General features: G+C 36.8%; 1 long non-coding RNA gene across 3 annotated transcripts in view; it reads right to left on the reverse strand.

Moving 5' to 3' along the window:
* The window catches only part of LOC146004306 (uncharacterized), a 75677-nt gene that overhangs the window by 3426 nt on the left and 52937 nt on the right, over positions 1-19314 (reverse strand). For 2 of the 3 annotated variants that reach the window (XR_014443913.1, XR_014443912.1), the window contains 3 exons: positions 11657-11756; positions 10418-10527; positions 4643-4773 (listed from right to left, as the gene is read on the reverse strand). This is a non-coding gene — a long non-coding RNA (uncharacterized LOC146004306). The remainder of the gene's footprint in view (positions 1-4642; positions 4774-10417; positions 10528-11656; positions 11757-19314) is intronic. The other variant, XR_014443914.1, reaches the window with a different exon arrangement.

Raw genomic sequence — 19314 nt, forward strand, 5'->3', positions numbered from 1 at the left:
ATGGTGGGTATAAAGTCAGTTTCTAATATCTGTAGTCAATTATTCATATAAAATCCCTCACTCTCCATAATGGTAGGTATAAAGTCAGTCCCTCTCATATCTCTACTTAATTATGTATATCAAGTCAATGCCTCTAATCTCTCTTCTCAATGAAGTGTATATGCATACAAGGCCCCTCCTTGCTCTCAGTGGAGTGTATAAAGTCATTCCATCCAATATCTCTTCTGAATTATGTACTGAAGAGAGATGCAGAGCCAAAACTTATGTTTTTCCATCTCTCCACTTCTAACCATTTATTGACAAAGTTGCATTCCACAGAGAATAGCTTCAATGTTTCAAGCAGGATACCGCTGTGGATGTAATTCTGGCTTAGCCACATCCTGTGGGGGATTTTCCGCTCAGGATAGAGGCTTTGTCCTTTCATCGAGGAGTAAGAACAAAGGTTATTGAATGAGTATAAAACATCCGGCAAGGTCTCAGTCTCACCTGGCATTAAGAATTTGTAAGGTAGAGTTAGTGCGGTAGTTATTGTCGTATTTCAATTAATTCGCACGGGATTGTATGTGTGTATGAATTCACCCACTAATAAATGTATGAACGTTGAGAAAATATTTCAAATAAAGTAGGCCATTCAGAAATGAGGTCTACAGACCCATGCAAATTAATTGAAATACGACAATAACTACACACGTTATTACATATTCGTAATATTTCTTAATAGCTAATGTGTTGTTCTTTCTGTTATATAATTTGTATTACAAGATTTGTCATAGATTCATCATCATGAAACCATAGAGACCATCATGCTTAAAAATATCTTGTTTCGATTAATTCGCATGGGACTATAGTGATGAACTTTATAAGAAAATACAATTTCCCCATATACATAAGAATAGAATAAACTGGGCTAGCCATATAGCTAGAATGGATGAGCACTGGATCCCAAAGAATATGCTAGGAGGAAACATGGGAGGACAGTATCCAGAAGGACGCAGACTCCATCTTTCACATAAGAAACTGGAGAAGAGGAGCAGCCGAATCCTTCTGGAGGAAGAAAGTTGGGAAGGTCACTGCCCGAAAATGAGCCGTATTGTAGAGATAATGAGTCAGATGAAGTAATGACTATTTCTAATGTGCAGAGCTGAATTTAATATGTGTATTAAACCCTTTCCTGCAGCGACATTGAAGGGAAGTATGTACGACCAAAAAAAAATCATTACATATAGATGTGACCGCAAGTTCCCTATTAGGTAAGGTTCCCCCGGTGTACAGCAAATGAGCCATTAAGGCACATCTAGGGTATGTGAGGGTAGGACCCCACACCCCCACTAAATATTCTCGATCTCTGCAATTTTGGAGGTGATGTGATCAGCACAATGCTCAGGCTGCCTTTAGCCTCCAGGGTTGCACCCAGATACACATTGTTTCGAGGCTGGGTGAGCCCCAGAACCATTTTTATGCAGGGACTAGGCTGGTAAAATTCCAACCTCAGAATACCCACCCCAGGAATCGAACCCGGATCTCCCACATGTCAGACACCCAACCAACTAGACCACCGCGGCTCTAATTCCATTTTGCAACAATATAATTTTCAGGAACTGAGAAAGTATAAACAATGGTTTTTTTGATGCCAATAGCCCACATAGACTAATAACGGCACGAAAATGTGTTGTGTCTAAAAATGACTTCCTGCAATAAAAGGATCCTTAATTTTCAAATATACTAGGTTTGACAAAAAAGTAGGGAATTTATATTTTATAAATGGAAGGAGTTGCAGTAAATTGGCTAGTGTTGTGTTGAAACATACCTCCCCTCCATCTGCATGAAGTGTGGATTCTGCCAACCTTTGCAGTTCCGAGTGAGGCATCATTCCGTGAACACGTGTAACCGTGCTGTGGCGGAAAATGGCTAGTTGGAAAGTGGAACAAAGGATTAACATCAAGTTTCACAAGAAACTTAAGTCTCCAACAGACTGACTGAGGCATACGGTTATACTTGTATGTCCAGAGTACAAGTCTTTCAGTGGCATAAACGTTTCTCGGAGGGTAGGGAAAGTGTTGAAGAAAAAGACCGTTCAGACAGGCTGCAGTCTTCAGTTACAGACACAAACATCAACAGAGTAGAAGTAGTGACCGAAGATAGTGTGCGCGTCCAGTAGCTGAACTAGTGAACTTGAACAGAGAATCAATCAGTTTGGCAGAGTATTGAGGTTTTGACCAGACTTCGCAAAAGTGAGGAGAAAGGCCTCAACTGTGAAAAATCGGGTGGATTTTGCACCAAGACAATGCACAGGCTCATAACGCTCTGTCTGCCAAGCAATTTTTGGCGAGTGAAAATATTACTGCCATGGAATATCTCCCTACTTACTGGATCTGGCAGCATGTGACTTTTTTCTTTTCCTGAAACTAAAGTCTGGTTTCAAGGGAACATGTTTTGACTCAGTTGAAGTCAAGTCAGTCTTCGCTGCTGCCAAGGAACCTCGATATTCCGCCTACAGCAGGTTGCTTGGTTAAATGGCCAGCGAGGAAGGATCGAGGGTTTCCTCACCAGTGATACTAACCCTAGCATTATGGTTCTATACCTAGCATAATTTGAACTCTGTTGGTATCTAGCACCCTGTGTTCTTAATGTGCGTCCTTGGGAGACAGATAAATTTAATTCAAAGGAATACTTTGAGGAAAGAGCAAATATATTTTATATCTTATTTGTACTTCTCTAGCAGACTTGTTTCACAGAAGAGAGAGTGCCGACTAAAGGACAAGCTTTTACAATCACATGCTGGTCCATCCTCTTGTTTTAATCTTTTCTTTATCCTCTCAGATTATGAAATGAAATCTGTAGAAAGTTGGAGGTCACATACTGATCGCCGTTCCCAATCGTCGAATTTTCTGTTTTCAAGCACATAATACTGAACCCCCCCCTTTCCCAACCAGTCAAACAATCAGCAACACAATGGCCAAGGTTGTCACACAGAGTACAGTTTGATGCTTCTTATTTACACTCAATTCTTGGAAGTATCCGAATAGTGCTGTATTCCACAAATTACCATGTTTTCAAATTTCCTGATTATTGAACAACTATGAAAATTCGGATATTGAAACGTCTGATAGCCTCCCATCATTGGTTATAAACTTGGGGGGGGGGGGGGGGAGTGCCCCCACTGATCATAAAGTTAAAACTACCAAATATTTCACACTGCAGACTTCTGGAGCTTGCCTATCTCCACAAACAACCCATTCATTCACAAAAGAGAAAAATTGAAATCCTATCACAATCTGAAAAATTGTCAATGTTAATTTGGTATGTAATTTTAGGATCGCATATTTCATTGTTAGAGGGGCATGGCCCCCTTGGGTACAGGGTTTTAGCTAATATTCTAAATGCAATGGATAATACAAGTGACCCGTGGGCCTGTTTAATTGAATGCATTTTCGAAGCCTTTCCTCGGTCTGTTTACTCTAACCTTCTACACCTAAAAAAAAAAAAGACACGAGTTGCCACTGGTATTGTCCCCCTTGTACCTGCCACGTTAGCCCCATGTTCATAGATTTCCACTAATACAAAATGGTGCAAAATTCAGTTCTCCGAAAGAGTTGCAATCACGCCACGTTTGTCAGTTGTACACCATCTCCTAAACCATTCCTCACAAAGCGAAATTGCAAGGCAACCCCAACCTATCAGTGATCAAGAAATATCACTATCTGAACTATTTCGATCATTATTTCCTCATTCCGCCATTAGTTCCATGGGTCAACTGACTTATGCACCACCCTGTACTTCTAAAATTCTGATTTTACTCTATTATACCTTCATACATTGAAATGTAACATAGGGCCTCCCAGATGGCACAGTGGTAGCATCATCACCTTGTAATCAAGGGATCCCGGGTTCGATACCTGGTGGAAGCACATGGCACAGTGGTTCGGATCACACTTTAAACTGTAGGTCTAGTCCCGATTAGCCTTACTGTGCATAAAGTGGACTTACATCAACTCAAACCAAAATGTAACACATTCCAGCTACAACTACTATACATGAATGAGAAACAACCTTCTGATAAAGCTTTGTGTTCTTCAGAATATTCATGGCAAAAGCCTATTTATTCTCAATTATTGTTCCTTAGATATCTAGATTTGCCCAAGGTGTATGGTTTTAGCATTCTGCCATAAGTTGCCCTGAAGTAGATGAACAACACCTCCAAAGATCATTTCTTTAGTAATTACTTCAGGGTCATATCCTAATTCCACCTTACTATTTACTACTTACTCACAGAAACCTTTTCTGTAATTGTATTGCCATGCTCACATATTCATAGCCATATCTTAATACCAGCTTATTTCAACGGGATTCATTTATAAGAACAGGGTTGTAAAACAATTGTTGGAAGTTCATAATGATAGTGAAGCATTTTACAATTTGTTCAAGTAAAAATGATAGAATGTAATTTTTCAGATCTTGTATGATTATAATTTCCTTGAATAAGGGACCCTACCCATATCATGTATCCACTAAGGTATCTGGTAGATTCTTCTTCTGTCTTGCAACAGAAAAACATTAGAACTCTTCAATTTGGGTCCCTCTTTACAGTGTGAAGAATTGAATAATTTCAATGTATGAAAGAAACATGCATGAGAAAACTTACATGATTTGGTCCCAGTTGAATGACACCCTCTGCATCATACGAAACTGGTGAAACTTCTCAACCCAATTCCATGTTTACTCCAATTCTTCGTCAGGTCACCACTGCTTCCCGATCTCCTCCAGATCCTGTAACTGTGGAGGTACACTACATTTCACTATGCCCTAATAATGTTGCTTTGTATTCTTGCATTTAAAGATGTGTAAGCGAATTATAAATCATCTATTCATTCATGTTGTTCTGTAAAGCTTGTGGTTCAAAGAAAATGTATTGTAGGGATGCCAACTTAGATGGCTCCGCGGAGCAGTAAAACTTCGTACAGACACTATGGAGAAAAGAGAATTCAGACGAAAAAATAGTTCAAATATTCCCCACCAGATGGCATTGAAATAACAACAAGCAGAAGTCGGATATGCAAAACTTTAGTTTGTCAGCACAGCAGTCAATATGAATGACAGTTTGGAAGCGTGTGATCAACAGTTGCATGTAGCGTTCTCCGGGTTTTTCTTCAGCTTGGTCTCCATAGCATCTATACAAAGTTTCACCACAATTCGATGCTTCAAAAGCATTCCCTTAACAAAAAAAATCCTGAATATATGCCATGTTATTGTATGTTTAATAGTACATATTTTAAATGCCAGAGTATACTCATTTCTTGCGATTCTCACTAGATATCGTATTTCATTTAGGTCTTGATATTCTCTGTCAATATCGCTGTAATTGCTTTCCTTTTTGCATTTTTACTGTTGCCAGTATCGTCTCTAAGTCAGATGGTTCCAGTAGCTACAACATTTCTTTTGCATGTTTCGTGAAAATGGAGAGCGACGAAGATTTTGATAGTGAATTTAGCGAATCTGAAATTGCTGAACAGAGTGTTGAGTACAGTTCAGAAGAAGAAATCACTCTTCAGATTCATCTAATGGTGATATTGCAAGTACCAGACAGTGTTGTGAAATTGACACATCAGGACAATTTCCATCTGCAGTACCTGGCTTTCCCCATCACAGATAATCCTGCAATTTATTTTGAGCAATGTACTGAGGATTGTCATGTACTATGTAAGTCAATTTACTGATGATTTTGTCGATATATAAGTAGCTCGAAGAGAATCAAGATATACATGTGACAGGCACGGTTGGCCCTATAACGCACAGCAGTAGAGAACCCCCAGTTATATACAGTAATCACCTTGAGAATAAACAATGTCTTTACCTTTTCACAATACTTCGCTACCTTTTTACACTTAATGGATTTGTGTCCATAACACAGTAAATTCTTTTGCTGTGAAGAAGAAACCGTGAGTCAGCCATCCTGGTGTAGACTCTCAGTTGAACTCCCACAGGAAAGCTCAGCTCGTGCCATTATGCTAGCTTCAGGCAGAAGCTCAAGGTGGGAATAGGGCAAAATAGTACATGAAAGAGGATACTGCTGAATCTTCATCTCCAAGAAACTGTCATGCGCAGTTCGTTCTCTTGCAGAAGCTGAAGCACAAGGTGCCGTTCGCTGCTTCCTCCCTTCCAGTGTTTTACTGTGGGGTTCAAGTTTGAAGCGCACACATTAGATATTCAATCTTCTCTTTGTATTATTTTGCACCTAACTTCTTGGAATAAATGCAAGACTGTGGCAGAGAAGGACGAGTAGAAACTAATAAAAGCTGGAACTAGATGTGATGAATTAAAATGAGATACATTACCAAAATAGCTTGTGCATGCATTCAGAGGTTTTTCCTTAAAGGAGGTAACACTAAGGGTTCGCAAAAGTCAAAGAATGGCACGAAGACGTAACTTGCTGTCGCTCGGTGTCATGTCAATGTCTGAAGTTCGTTAGTTTTTGAAGTGCTTGGATATTTGTTGGAAAGTATTAAATGATGCTGCGAGTCAAGTGAGGGATGGACTAGACTACTTTGGCTACGTAATTTGATGCACTGTAGGTGTTGCTGTCTGCGCAGGTATGAAATGAGCATTAGAAATGCAAATAATTAACATAACCGCTGAAAGAAAGAGATAAATCATGCTGAACAAAGCTGTTGCATATCGATGAAAGGGTCTCAGGTTCGATTTCTAGTATACGTGTCATTAGTTGTCATTTCCCTTTAATAAATGTAGGACCAATTCTAATTTAGGGTTGCTATGAAATTCCCTGACATTTCCAGGTTTATTTTCCTGTAGTTTATGGTTATTGCAAGCATAAGAAAACAGTTTTTCTTTGTGACGTTTCAGGAGAACACACGCTCCTTTCATCAGACATTTATTTTCATTTTGACTAAAGATACAGTTATAACAATGGTTATATAACCATCTTTAAAATTTAATGTAACATCAAGAGACTTTGTGAAAACAATGATGAATTTGAATTACCTGATGATATTTGGGATTCATAATTATATAAAAAAAATATAAAATAAAAATAAAACAGACTGCTTTTTCCACAGTTAAGTTGCTATATTACAACAATGTAACATTGACAACATCCATTATATAACAGATTATTTTTGTTTAAAAAATTACTAACCATTGTTATAACTGTATCTTTAGTCAAAATGAAAATAAATGTCTGATGAAAGGAGCGTGTGTTCTCCTGAAACGTCACAAAGAAAAACTGTTTTCTTATGCTTGCAATAACCATAAACTACAGGAAAATAATTCTATAATGCAAGCAATGCGTACATACAAGAAAAATTATTTGCAGGTTTTCCAGTACAAAAATGAAATTTTTCCAGACACACTAATCATCATGATTTTTGCTTTAAATATATAATTCCTTAATTATCATGAATATTCATTTTCACAATTATATTTTAAAGCAAATTTCATTCTACATGCACAAAAACACCTGAAAATTTGAAGAATAATGTAAAATTACAATCGGCATCAAATGTGCCAGGTGCTATAACCACTTGTGTGTGTCTAGTCTGCAGGCTAAGGTAACAGAGGAACATTATTTCACCATAACATATCTCCAGGATCAAAAAAACAGAAATTGTTCACAAACAACCATCTTCATAAACCATACAAAATTTTTCACTTTCTAGCGGATTTATAGTCTTGTTGCTTTTTGTTTACATTTATGGGTATACAGCATCGAGAAATTTTTCTTGAATATTGGATTTCTATAGGAAATGCCAACAAGATTAAGATCTATAAAAATAATAGACGATAACCTCTTCTTCACCTTTCCGATAATTATGATCATATTGTCAATGTACTTTAGTTATCAATCAGATATCTGGACTGCAAGTTTTACTTTATTCTTCCTAAAAGCTAGTACTGGGTGTCCCACTTAAAAGTGGTAGGCCTAACATTCATTCTGGCGTTCACAAATAAATGGGTGGAATCAGATTAATGTACTTGCCTACACTGAAATATTGCATTACTTGAAGTCACACGTAATTGTTGAGTTGTGTTCGACAGTTTAAAAGTGATTGTTTGCGGAGATTGTTGTGCAAAAGTTTGCGGAGAAATGGTGCAGTTTGCAATAGATATTGTTGAATTTTACATAAAGACAGGGTCCATTAAAGAGACTAAAGAAATGTTTGTGGCGAAATACGTCGGTATGAAGCCTCCCACAACCAATGCAATTCAAAAGATGTATAACAAATGGAGGACTACAGGATCCGTTAGTAATGTTTTGAAGAAGAAGCGTCCCACAGTGAAGACCCCGGTGGTAATGGACAGAATTCGCAGTAACATATTGACAAGCCCCAAGAAATCGATACCAAGATTATCTCAACAAGTTGGTGGATGTTATCTTCGATTGCTGATGGTTACTTGCTCTTCTTCATGACAGATGAAGCTTGGTTTCATCTTTCTGGTTACATCAACTCACAGAATTGTAGATTTTGGTCACAGGATAACCCACACGTCGTGCATGAGGAACCTCTTCACCCAGAGAAGATAAGCGTTTGGTGTGCAGTGTCGGGAACACGCATTATCGGACCAATTTTCTTTGAAGAGACTATCAACAGCGAAAGATATCTGCAGATATTTGAGTCGTTCTATGCACAGTTAACAGAAAATGAAAAAAGACACTGCGTCTTTCAACAAGATGGTGCCACTGCCCACACCTCCAACCAGAGTATGACCCATATAAGTGAAGTGTTTCCCGAAAACAGGCTTGTCAGCAAAAACCTTTGGCCTCCGCGATCGCCGGACTTAACATCTTGTGAGTTTTATTTATGGGAAGCTCTGTAAGGAAAAGTGTACGCTAATAACCCTCATACGATAGACCAACTGAAAGAGAACATCACAAACGAGATAAATAACATCTCCCCTGAAGAATTACGACGTGTTTCTCAGAACATTGTACTGCGAGCGCAGCGATGCCTGGATGCTGGTGGATGGCACTTTCAGCATTTGTTATAAACCAGACCAGTCTTGAAACTCTGCAGTATTTACTTATGAAAAAACAAGTCAACTAGTATGAAAAGCAGTCAGTGGGACACCCGGTATAAAAGTGAAAATTTATTAGCGAAATTTGAAGGAAACATAATTTTGCACAAGACTGAGAATCATAAGATGAAAGGAACAATTTTTTGAACTGAATCTCTTTTTGGGAGTGAAATTTCAAGAACCGAATCCAGCCTCCAAAATGTTCAGACGATGTGCAAAATTTCCAGATATTTCCTGACAAGCCAAATTCCCTGCAATTTCAGTTTTCCAGGTGCGTAGCAACCCTGTGACTAGTCATCATGGACGTCCAGAGGTGGGGGGGGGGGCTACCCCCCTGGAAAATGAATGTCAACAAAAAATTATATATTACACATAATTTCATTTCTGTCACAGTAATTTATGGTAATTATTATAAAAGAGTTGCAGTAACTTCAGATTGAAGGAGTGTTTTTTTGCCCCTCCTGGAAAAAAATCCATGATTTTCCAATAAAACATTCTTTTCCCTTTCTTTCATAAAGGCACAATTTATTGTAGTTTCAACCCTAAATGTATTTGCACAACCCACTATGAAACCTTATATTCCAAGATGATAAACCTTTTAAGCCCCTTCCTTTTCTTTGGCAAAGGAAGTTTATTTGCCGAAACTGAATGTGTGTCACATGACTTCAGTCAACCTTGGGGAGCTTGATGTGCGAGATGTAGCTTTGTGCATTGATGCATGTTTCAATGCCTATCACAAGGACACTAACATATAAACAGAGGTGTTCATGTACAGTATTTGTGCTAATGTGCCTTTTCCTTTGTGAAATTTATACTTCTGAACAACTCCCACCTCTAGCTTCACAGGAGAGGTCAGAAAAAATGTTCTTCATCACGAATATACTCGGGATTTTAAAATCTGTACATTTGTGAGGACAGTATTTCATTGTTGAGTTCCTCAATAAATGTCATGATTATTGTACCTAAGTGCTTATTACATTTCAGCAATAAAAATAATAGATGCAGTGTGGTATTTGGCCTGAAAAGGTTTGACTTACCAGATGCACGGTGCACTCAGTGAACCAAGAGTGTATTTTCGAAATTAAATGTTTCTAGTATGAAGACAAGCAAAGATGCCTTCAACATATGACACACTAATGGAGTGTCTACAAAAACTTAAAATTTCCACGCTGGCAAACACTGTGCTCCAGCCAAAGGGTTCAAATGGAATATGAAACCACTCACTCATATTACAAGAAAAGTTATACTATTGTTGTGCTTTAGCATCTGTTGCAGCAAACTAGCATTCCATATATTGACAAAAAGACCATACTCAGTGCAAATATCACATTCATTCATGTTCTCTTTACTTTTCCAATTTCATATTATGCATTACAGATGGCTTACATACCATAATATGTAATATCTCCAGCTTTCTCCTCTGCTGTCATGAAACATCCTCTTCTACAGGCCACTACGGGGTTCCAATCCCATGCCATGTTATCCCTGCACATCTTGTTGCTGTGGAAGTACAACGCTATTTTAGGCTGCATCTCTATCACTTGCATTCTACTCAGTAAAGTCTAAACAAAAAATTAGCTCTATTTATCACTGCCAACCCTATTATTCAGCACGTATATACAGAAATGGAAATATCACAGCCAATACACCATTTTGGACAATTTTCTGAAAATATATTGCTATGCACTGTACAGGCCAAAAATTTTGTATGCAAATACAAAAGTCTCAAATATAACTTACAAAAAGTGTATGTAATTTTCTTTAAGCTTCAGTATTACCATCCCCCAAAATTCAAAAATTTATATTATTTTCTTTATTAATCTATTACTCTGAACTGTAGAGAAAAATTCTATATACAAATACAAACTACTACACATTACAATATGACCTTTTCGTGAAGCATCAACGTTGTCATCACAAAGTTTTCAAAAGTCTCTAAAAAAAAATCTGTATCTATTTTTCTAAGTATTCAGTGAATGATTTCTTCCCTTCAGATCAGACCCTGAAACATTCACAACCTTCTCCACAGAGTGCTGAATATTATCCTGCGAAGTTTCTGCCAGGAACCTGGAGCAACTTTGCCAGCCATTGTGCCAAATGAGAAAATGAATAGCACAGAAAGAACAAGGAAACTGCACTAATGCTGCCCTCAGGTGGGGAAGTTATGAACTGAAAACGTTTGACCAACGACATAGAAGCGCAAGTTTCCATAACCACTCAAAAACAAAGAACACTATCTATGATTGATTGATTTGGTGTTTTAATTTTAAGTCCACTTAATGCAGAGTAAGGCTAATTTGGACTGGAACTACAGTTTAAAGTGGGATCCGAACCACTATGTGCCCCCACCAGGTATCAAAACCGGGACCCCTTGATTACAAGGTCACGACGCTACCACTGCACCATCAGAGAGGCCAACATGTATCTCTGATCCGTGATTTGTACATCTTAAGAGGAAAACTTATATATTTAACCCTTTTGGTAATGAGAATGTATATCTGTGTTATCTTGCAAAATTTATTGTACATAAGAATCATAGCTTTGAGATTAAACATGTATATTTTAATCAGCCTTACTTTAGTTACTATAAAATTAATAATGAACGAAATATACATTAAATATGACTTACATAGTTTGGTTCCCATTGCATTCTCTGCTTGATCATTCCACGCTCAATGTAAGTCTTCTCCAGGTTACCACTGCTTCCAGATCTCCTTCAGATCCTGTAACTGTGAAGGTACAATACTTTTTAAACTGCCTATGTACCCTTTATTTTATGTGCATGTCATGAACCACTAATATCATTACGTTTAAACTATAAATCACTTATTCATTTATATTTGTGAAGTGTGTAAAGTTCAAATCACAAACCCTGAGACCTTCTGTAAACAAAACCACCTGCATGCAGAAAGCATTGCAAACTCATAGAAGTAAAATAATCCACACGAAAATCCAGCGTTGTTACAGGATTCATTACGTAAGGTAAAACAATGGCCAATTTGTAGTATGGGATATGCTGCCGCAAATGACGTCTCACTTTAAACCCAATGCTCTTTCTTTTTTTACTTATTGCTTCACCTTTATGGTTAACTCTTTGCACCAGTAATAATATCCCATAAATTTGTCTTCTTTCTTGCATGTGAATTGAATATATTTTACTTGCATTTTTTTAGACAAAATGATATAACATGGTAATGTATATTTCTAAGGTTTGATAAAGATAGGAGTGTATTTGAAATTTGTTTGTAGATTTTATGTAAATTGTATCTTATGTAAATAAAATATATAATGGGCATAAACAGCCATATGCATTGCTGTAAGTCCAATAAATATATTGATGATGATGATCAAAACAAGACAAAGAAAGTTCGTAAATTTATTGCGGTTGGAAACTTTGACAAGCATCCTAATAACAATTTTTGTTCCGCCAAATATTGTGCACTTCGTAAAATAACTTGTTGAAATGGCAAGGCAAGATAAGTGTGAACATTTTGTAGTAATATGCATTGTAACTTTCAATGAGCTTAGAGATTTGTGTACATAATGATATTTCATAACATTGGTTATTTTCTAAAAATAATCATGTGAACAGCAAGGAAGTAGTGCAACTTAGTAATATTGCCTGACTTATCCTTAGAAAAATAACATGCCGAGTTCTATAAGTGCGGGAAGGTCTCAGTGTTCTCCGAGCTTGTAATCAAAACACCAGCAAGGACAGCCTTTGAAAAGGAGTGAGAAACAGATTCTACTCAATATTTATGTAACGTTCTGTCAGTGGTATCCTGAGAAACCAGTAAAAGAAGTGGTTAAGTTGGTATCCCAGTGCAGTGGTGTGTCAGTGTCTGCAGTTTTAAGGGTTATGAAAGAGAGAATGACCGGGAGAGTAACAATGTATGCGGCTGCATATTCGTCTGATGTTTTGAGAGCGGGTTCTCACATTCAGAGGCTCTTATATAAAATGAATAGGTGCAGCGAACTATGAGTGTAACAGCAGATGATTGCGGTCATGAATCAGCTGATGCGGAGTGATACATCGAATCGGTGAGACCGTTTGTTTACAGAAGGTCTCAGGGTTGGTGATTTACACTTTAGTTCAATTATCAATATTGCATTGTATCAAACACTCTGGCCAACTCAAGGTCAGATTTAAATAGAGGAAATTTAACTCCAATGAAGCACACATTGGTTTATCTTGGAACAATAGAGAGTTATTCAAAAAGAACTAGACAACATAGAAAAGTAACACCTCTAAACTGTAGTCACTAGACACAAATCCACAAGGGACGGTGATCGGAGTGGTTCAGTAAAAGTAATGGACTAAAAGAGGGAAGTCCTCTTTCCCCAGTGCTCTTCATAATTTGTGACTGTCCAATATTGACATTCACAACTATTATGAACATCTAAGAATGGCAGTGAATGCTATCATTGTGTTAATATATATTAATTTAATTAATTTGATTGCCGTTGTACAATTTTGAAAGACGTGTATATTATGATTATTTTCCTGTAGTTTACGGTTATTACAAGCATAAGAAAACAGTTTTTCTATGTGACGTTTCAGGAGAACACACGCTCCTTTCAGCAGACATTTATTTTCATTTTGATTACAGATACAGTTATAATAATGGTTAGTTATTGTTATTGTTGTCAATGTTACATTGTTGTAATATAGCAACTTAACTGTGAAAAGAAGCAGTCTGTTTTATTTTTATTTCAGACTTTTTTAAAATTATGAATCCCAAATATCATCAGATAATTCAAATTCATCATTGTTTTCACAAAGTCTCTTGATGTTTTCTGTTACATTAAATTTTAAAGATGGTGGCTTACTCCATTTGTGAAAAAGAAAACTCCATACTGGATCTATTTAATTTATTCCAGTGTTGTTCTGCAATGAACGAAGCTTCGCAGACATTCAACTCTGTGTTTCCCGTTAATATTTTTAAAACCCTTCTCTTTTTAATCAAATGCTTCTCTTCGATGATATGAGTTGACAAACCTGTTCTTGAGTTTAGATTTAAAATGTCCAAATCGTGTTCGTGCCATCTTATTAAAAACAACAGTCATGGCAAAGGAAATTTATGTCAAAGTAAAAAAATTGAATATTTATTGAATAAAAAAAAGAATGATGGTACGTCCATTTGATGAAAAGTAAAGTTCCTGATAAATACTTTACATTATTTTAAGTAGTGGTGTACATAAATCTTTAGACGGGCCTCTCGGATGGTGCCGCCGTCAACTTGTAATCAATAGGTCCCGGGTTCAATACTCAGTGAGTGCACATAGTGGTACGGGTCCAACTTTAAAATGCAGGTCCAGTCCCGATTAGCTTATCATTCAAAGCCGTACATTTTCAATCTAATCTCGACGGAAATTATTGATTGATTTGCTTTATTTTACTTCACTTTTTGTGCCACTTTTGGCTAATTTGCTAAGATGGGGATGAGTGATGATTGGACACTCCCAAACATCCATGCCCAGGCTGGGATTCGAACCCTGGCATCGTAGCGTACCACTCTGCCACGGGGGCCAGCTTTCGGTGGAAATAAATAGCCATCATTGGCAGATACAGACAGTCACACGAAACACAGAAGTGAAGAGGATAAGTATAAATTGCTGATTCCCCTTTGTGCTAGAACGTATATAATACAAAGCTAATTTCACAGTGACCTTCATCCCTCTTTTCCAAGAACTCCGCAACTACCTGACTCGGGATTAGTGCAGCGGGGGTTAAAAACATCCCCCTATCTTACCACCACGAGCTTCAAGCAAGAATTGGCAATGAATGGTTTATTTCCCACAGCGTTAACTAAGCAGTTCCATTCCCTCATGGTCACGTTTAGGTTCAGCATTCACTTACCCATGCCTTTGATCTTGCCATGCTCTTCCCAGGAGGGTGGGGCTTTATACAGTGTTTCTAGGAAAATCTATGGAACTTGCTGTGCTGGTCTCCCAATTGGTCACAAGGAAGGGTGAAGGACTTTTAACAAGTACCAATGTTGAGACGAGCTGTTGCCTTTGCCTGCTCTTCTAGACACTGAAAATCTTTGGTATTGGTAAAAAAAAAATCAACCGATACTCACCGATGCAGCCCTTTTTTTTTTTTATCAATTTTTCGACATGTGTTGTTTCTGACAAAGCTTCATTTACACTATTTCGTTGCATATCACCATTACTACTGACATTATTCTGATGAATGAATGCAGAAAGACTACCAGCACCATGCACAAAGAATGGGAATAAGGCCAAGGATGAGACCAAGATGTTGGAGAGTGTAAGGAGTGGTGGAAGACCAGGAAAAATGAGAGGCTTGACTTCCATGCTGACCCAGCCAGAGGCAGGAAATTTAGAAGGATGTTGATATTCCATACATATTGTAAATACTGAATGTCAGAAATTACTATTTGTTACTAATTCTGCAATGAGGTCTTCTGGTAATAATCTACATATCAAATCAAAATGAAGTAAATGTACATTTTTCCGGCCAACAGAGGTGACATGATTCTAGAGAAAAATCCTTGTTTCTTCGAGTCCCCACTATTCATCATATCTTTATAACATTAAGTTTATCACGACAATGAAAAAACATAATAATGATTAAGAAAATAACAAATAATTTCCTGTTTTATAAAAGAAAGAAATGTGTATAATCTCAATGGCCCCATCTAGTTCACTGGACTTTGACACAGTGTCAGTACACGCTGTATGCAGGAGTAGCTGTGTTCAAGTTCAAAGGATTCAACAACTACCCGTCTGTTGCTTTAAACGTTAATTTCATAGGTTAGTATGCACCATGTAGCAATACAGAACACTATACAGCATTCCAGAAGGTTCTTTACAGTGATATAAAATCATAAAGGGAATGAGGTATCTTTAAGTGTTTTGTTCTGTATGTTTTAGCATTGCCATTGTTTACAGGTTTTTAAGAGCCTGTAAAATGTACATCAGTGTGAACAACAAAATGGAACTCTCAGGTTTTACAAAGTACTAACAGGACTGACTATCCATGGTCAAACTTTCCAATTTTTGGCAGGTCCACCTTTTGAGATATTAGACCTTTAAATTTGAAAAATTCCCAATTTCGGAGTGAAAAATTGTCATGACTGGCCTTGAACCTGGTCTCCAATTCATCATTTCTCAAAACTTTTCCAGTCATAGTTCTTGTACAATTGGTCTTAAGCACTTTGAATTTTACAGGTCTTTAAAATCAGTAAATTCCCTTCTTTTGATGGCTAATTTTAATGCCTGTAAAATTACAGTTACCAAAATTTTATCTTTTATGTATATACACTTTCTGAAAGGTTAGGACTACTTCATTATAGTGCGGTCGGAACGCCGGAAAATATTTCACTTCCGGCGGACACTACATACATTCATTAAACTAAAATGCCCAAGACCCCAAGTTTTTAAGCCCTCGTTTGTCTGTAATTGTGTCTTCAAATAGCGGTCATGACGAAGATTCTAAACCTGAAACCTGTTAGTTTATTGCAGTTATTTATCATTCATCACATCTTATTTTCACCTTATTTGCAGTTTATAAAAAGATTTTTTTTTTAAACACTTTATAAAATAATATAAGATATGGCGGCAAAAAGTCTAAAAATAACCCTTTCATGTTTTGCATGTGCCAAAACTCAACAGTAGCATCGAAAATAGTGTCAGACTAAGCCCATGAAAAATAAAAATAGTTCAATTTTTTACAATCTGTATATGTACAGGGTGTTTCAAAAGTCTTGACACCATAGGAAAACTGCGTTATTAGTGCAGATAGCGAAAAATGGAAATAGGGGAAAGTTGTTCGAAATATGAGGTTTTCAATATAATGTGCTTAAATTTTCAACGTAGCATGCACTGTTGAGGTTGTTCACCGATACGAACCTCAATGAGAACTGACATTGCCTTGTGGCCACATGATTCGTCCTTAAGGGGGCATTTACAGTATTAATGTACTTTCTGCCCCCCCCCCCCCCAAGAGCACGTTCTCCATTTTTTCTTGCTTTCCAACCGCACTATTAAGACAGTGAAAACCAGAACTCTTTATCTTTAATAGAACTCATACAATAGTATTCTTTTTTCTAAACCCTTGCAAACACTTATATTTGCTTGCTGCGGCGAAGAAAAGCAAACAAATCCAAGATGGCAGCACATGGGAATAGTTAATGCAATAACACACCAGCTTCTATGCACTACAACTGTACCCCTAATTGGCAGAGGCTGAAATGCAATCAATGTTGCATACTGTATGGTTAAATATCTACATAGAGGGGATTATTTTGTACAGTATAAGGTTAATTAGTGTAGCATTTAAAATATGTATGTATATAATCAAAAGCTTTGGAGCACAGAAGACATAAAACAATGATTTTTGGTAACAGTTCAAATTGTTTTATTATTATTCTTTTTTCAGAAATCTTAGAACTGTCACAGAAAAATTGAACCTTACCGACGTGTAATGAGTACTATTTGGATTTCAAAAAAAGTTTTTTTTTCCCAACTCCCCGTGGACAAGGCATTCTCTGTTGATAGAAGCGACTAACTATCGTAGACTAGTGGAAATGAATGTAGAAGTAATTTAGAACCTTTTTTAACAAAGCATTTAGGGTCATTAATTAAATGCTAAGCGAAGACACACTGTGCACAGACACAATACAAGATTCTGTTACAAGCTCGACACACCATCAATCAGATTAAGTAAAACACAAAATAGTTATAAGTATTTAGGAATTAAGTTATACAACATGTTACCAGAAGCTGCTCACAGTGTCTCTCTTAAAAAATTTAAAAGTGTACTTCAACCCTGGTTAAAAGAAAAGGTCTTCTACAATCTAGAAGAATTCGAAATCCATCCCAAAAATGATTTAATATTCTAGAATGTATTGTATTGTTTATTTCCTGTTTTATGAATTATTGCTATGTATATTGCCACTGCCATATTTATATTATTTCACCGTCACTAATATTATAATTGTCTTATGTCTATGTACTCTTACTTTATATATGCATATACTCTCATATTAGTATCTATAACATATTGTAGTTCCATGTAATCCCTCTCTCAATATATAATTATATATTTACATATATACAATAACAAATATGTAACCAATAACTGACGACATCTATTGCATTGTACAATGTCTAACGATGAATAAATATATTGTATTGTATTGTATTGTAATTAAACCTGACCCACTTTAACTGTATTGAACAAAATCTTTAGTGTAAAAATTGCATACGTAGCATGATGAAATCGCAATAAAACAAAAGGAACTTGGGCTGTAACTTTAAAGGTAATCAAAAAATTCTGCCCATCTTCAAATTAAAGACCCGGTAAAAGTACGGTATGGTCCCAACACCTTTCACTAGTTTACTTCATCACTTTTAACATTCGTACTTACCTATTCTGCATTATGAAAGATTCTTCAAGGTGTTATTTTGATTTTTTCACGAAAATAATTTCAATTTGCGACATGAGTAATTATTGTTCTTCCGTAAGACACAATATGGCGAGACAGCTTGACTAGCATGGTAGATCATCAGTGGGTATGCAGTGTTTCCAACCTTGTGAACAGGGAATTACGTCATCAAACGTTCGCAACATTTGTTTCATGTAGTGCAAGCAAATGAAAGCAACAGCAATTGTGCGTCGGAGAGATATTTCTGTTGAAAAATACATGATTTCCCGGTGAAATAGATTCCACGATGAAAGAAAATACTTCCACAAACTTCTAAATGCTACAGAAACTCATTTCTGTAAGTAGTTTCTTGTGTAAAAATGAAGAAATCTGTTGGGACCATACCAAAGTTTTACCACCATTGCTTCTATATGCATCCTCTAAGTGAACCGGATGTTGCATACATTTGATGATGTAACTCCTGTCAGTGTTTCCAACCACACCATGATTTTCTGATGTTTAATTCCACTATGAACCCTTTTTATAACTGTTTACCTAACCTTACGTGAATGGTTTTTGGGACATTTTTCGGTTACGAAGGTTGGAAACCCTGAATTCCACAACGCTACTAAATGCATGTTACGGAAGGGAAAAAAAGGAACAATAATTAGTCTTCACGTGAAAAATTGAAATTATTTTCGTGAAAAAAGCAACATACCACCTTGGAGAATGTTTTGCAATGCAGAATAGGTAAGTACGAATGTTGACAATTACGAAATAAACGAGTAACAGGCGTTGTGCCCATAAGGAACTGGTAATAAAGATTTTATGCTTCTAGGGCGATATCGTGAATTTGTAATGTGTGGAATCGTATTTTTACAAAAAGATTAAG

The sequence above is a fragment of the Lepisma saccharinum genome, chromosome 21, assembly GCF_977018435.1.
Source record: "Lepisma saccharinum chromosome 21, izLepSacc3.1, whole genome shotgun sequence".
In the NCBI taxonomy this organism is placed as follows: domain Eukaryota; kingdom Metazoa; phylum Arthropoda; class Insecta; order Zygentoma; family Lepismatidae; genus Lepisma; species Lepisma saccharinum.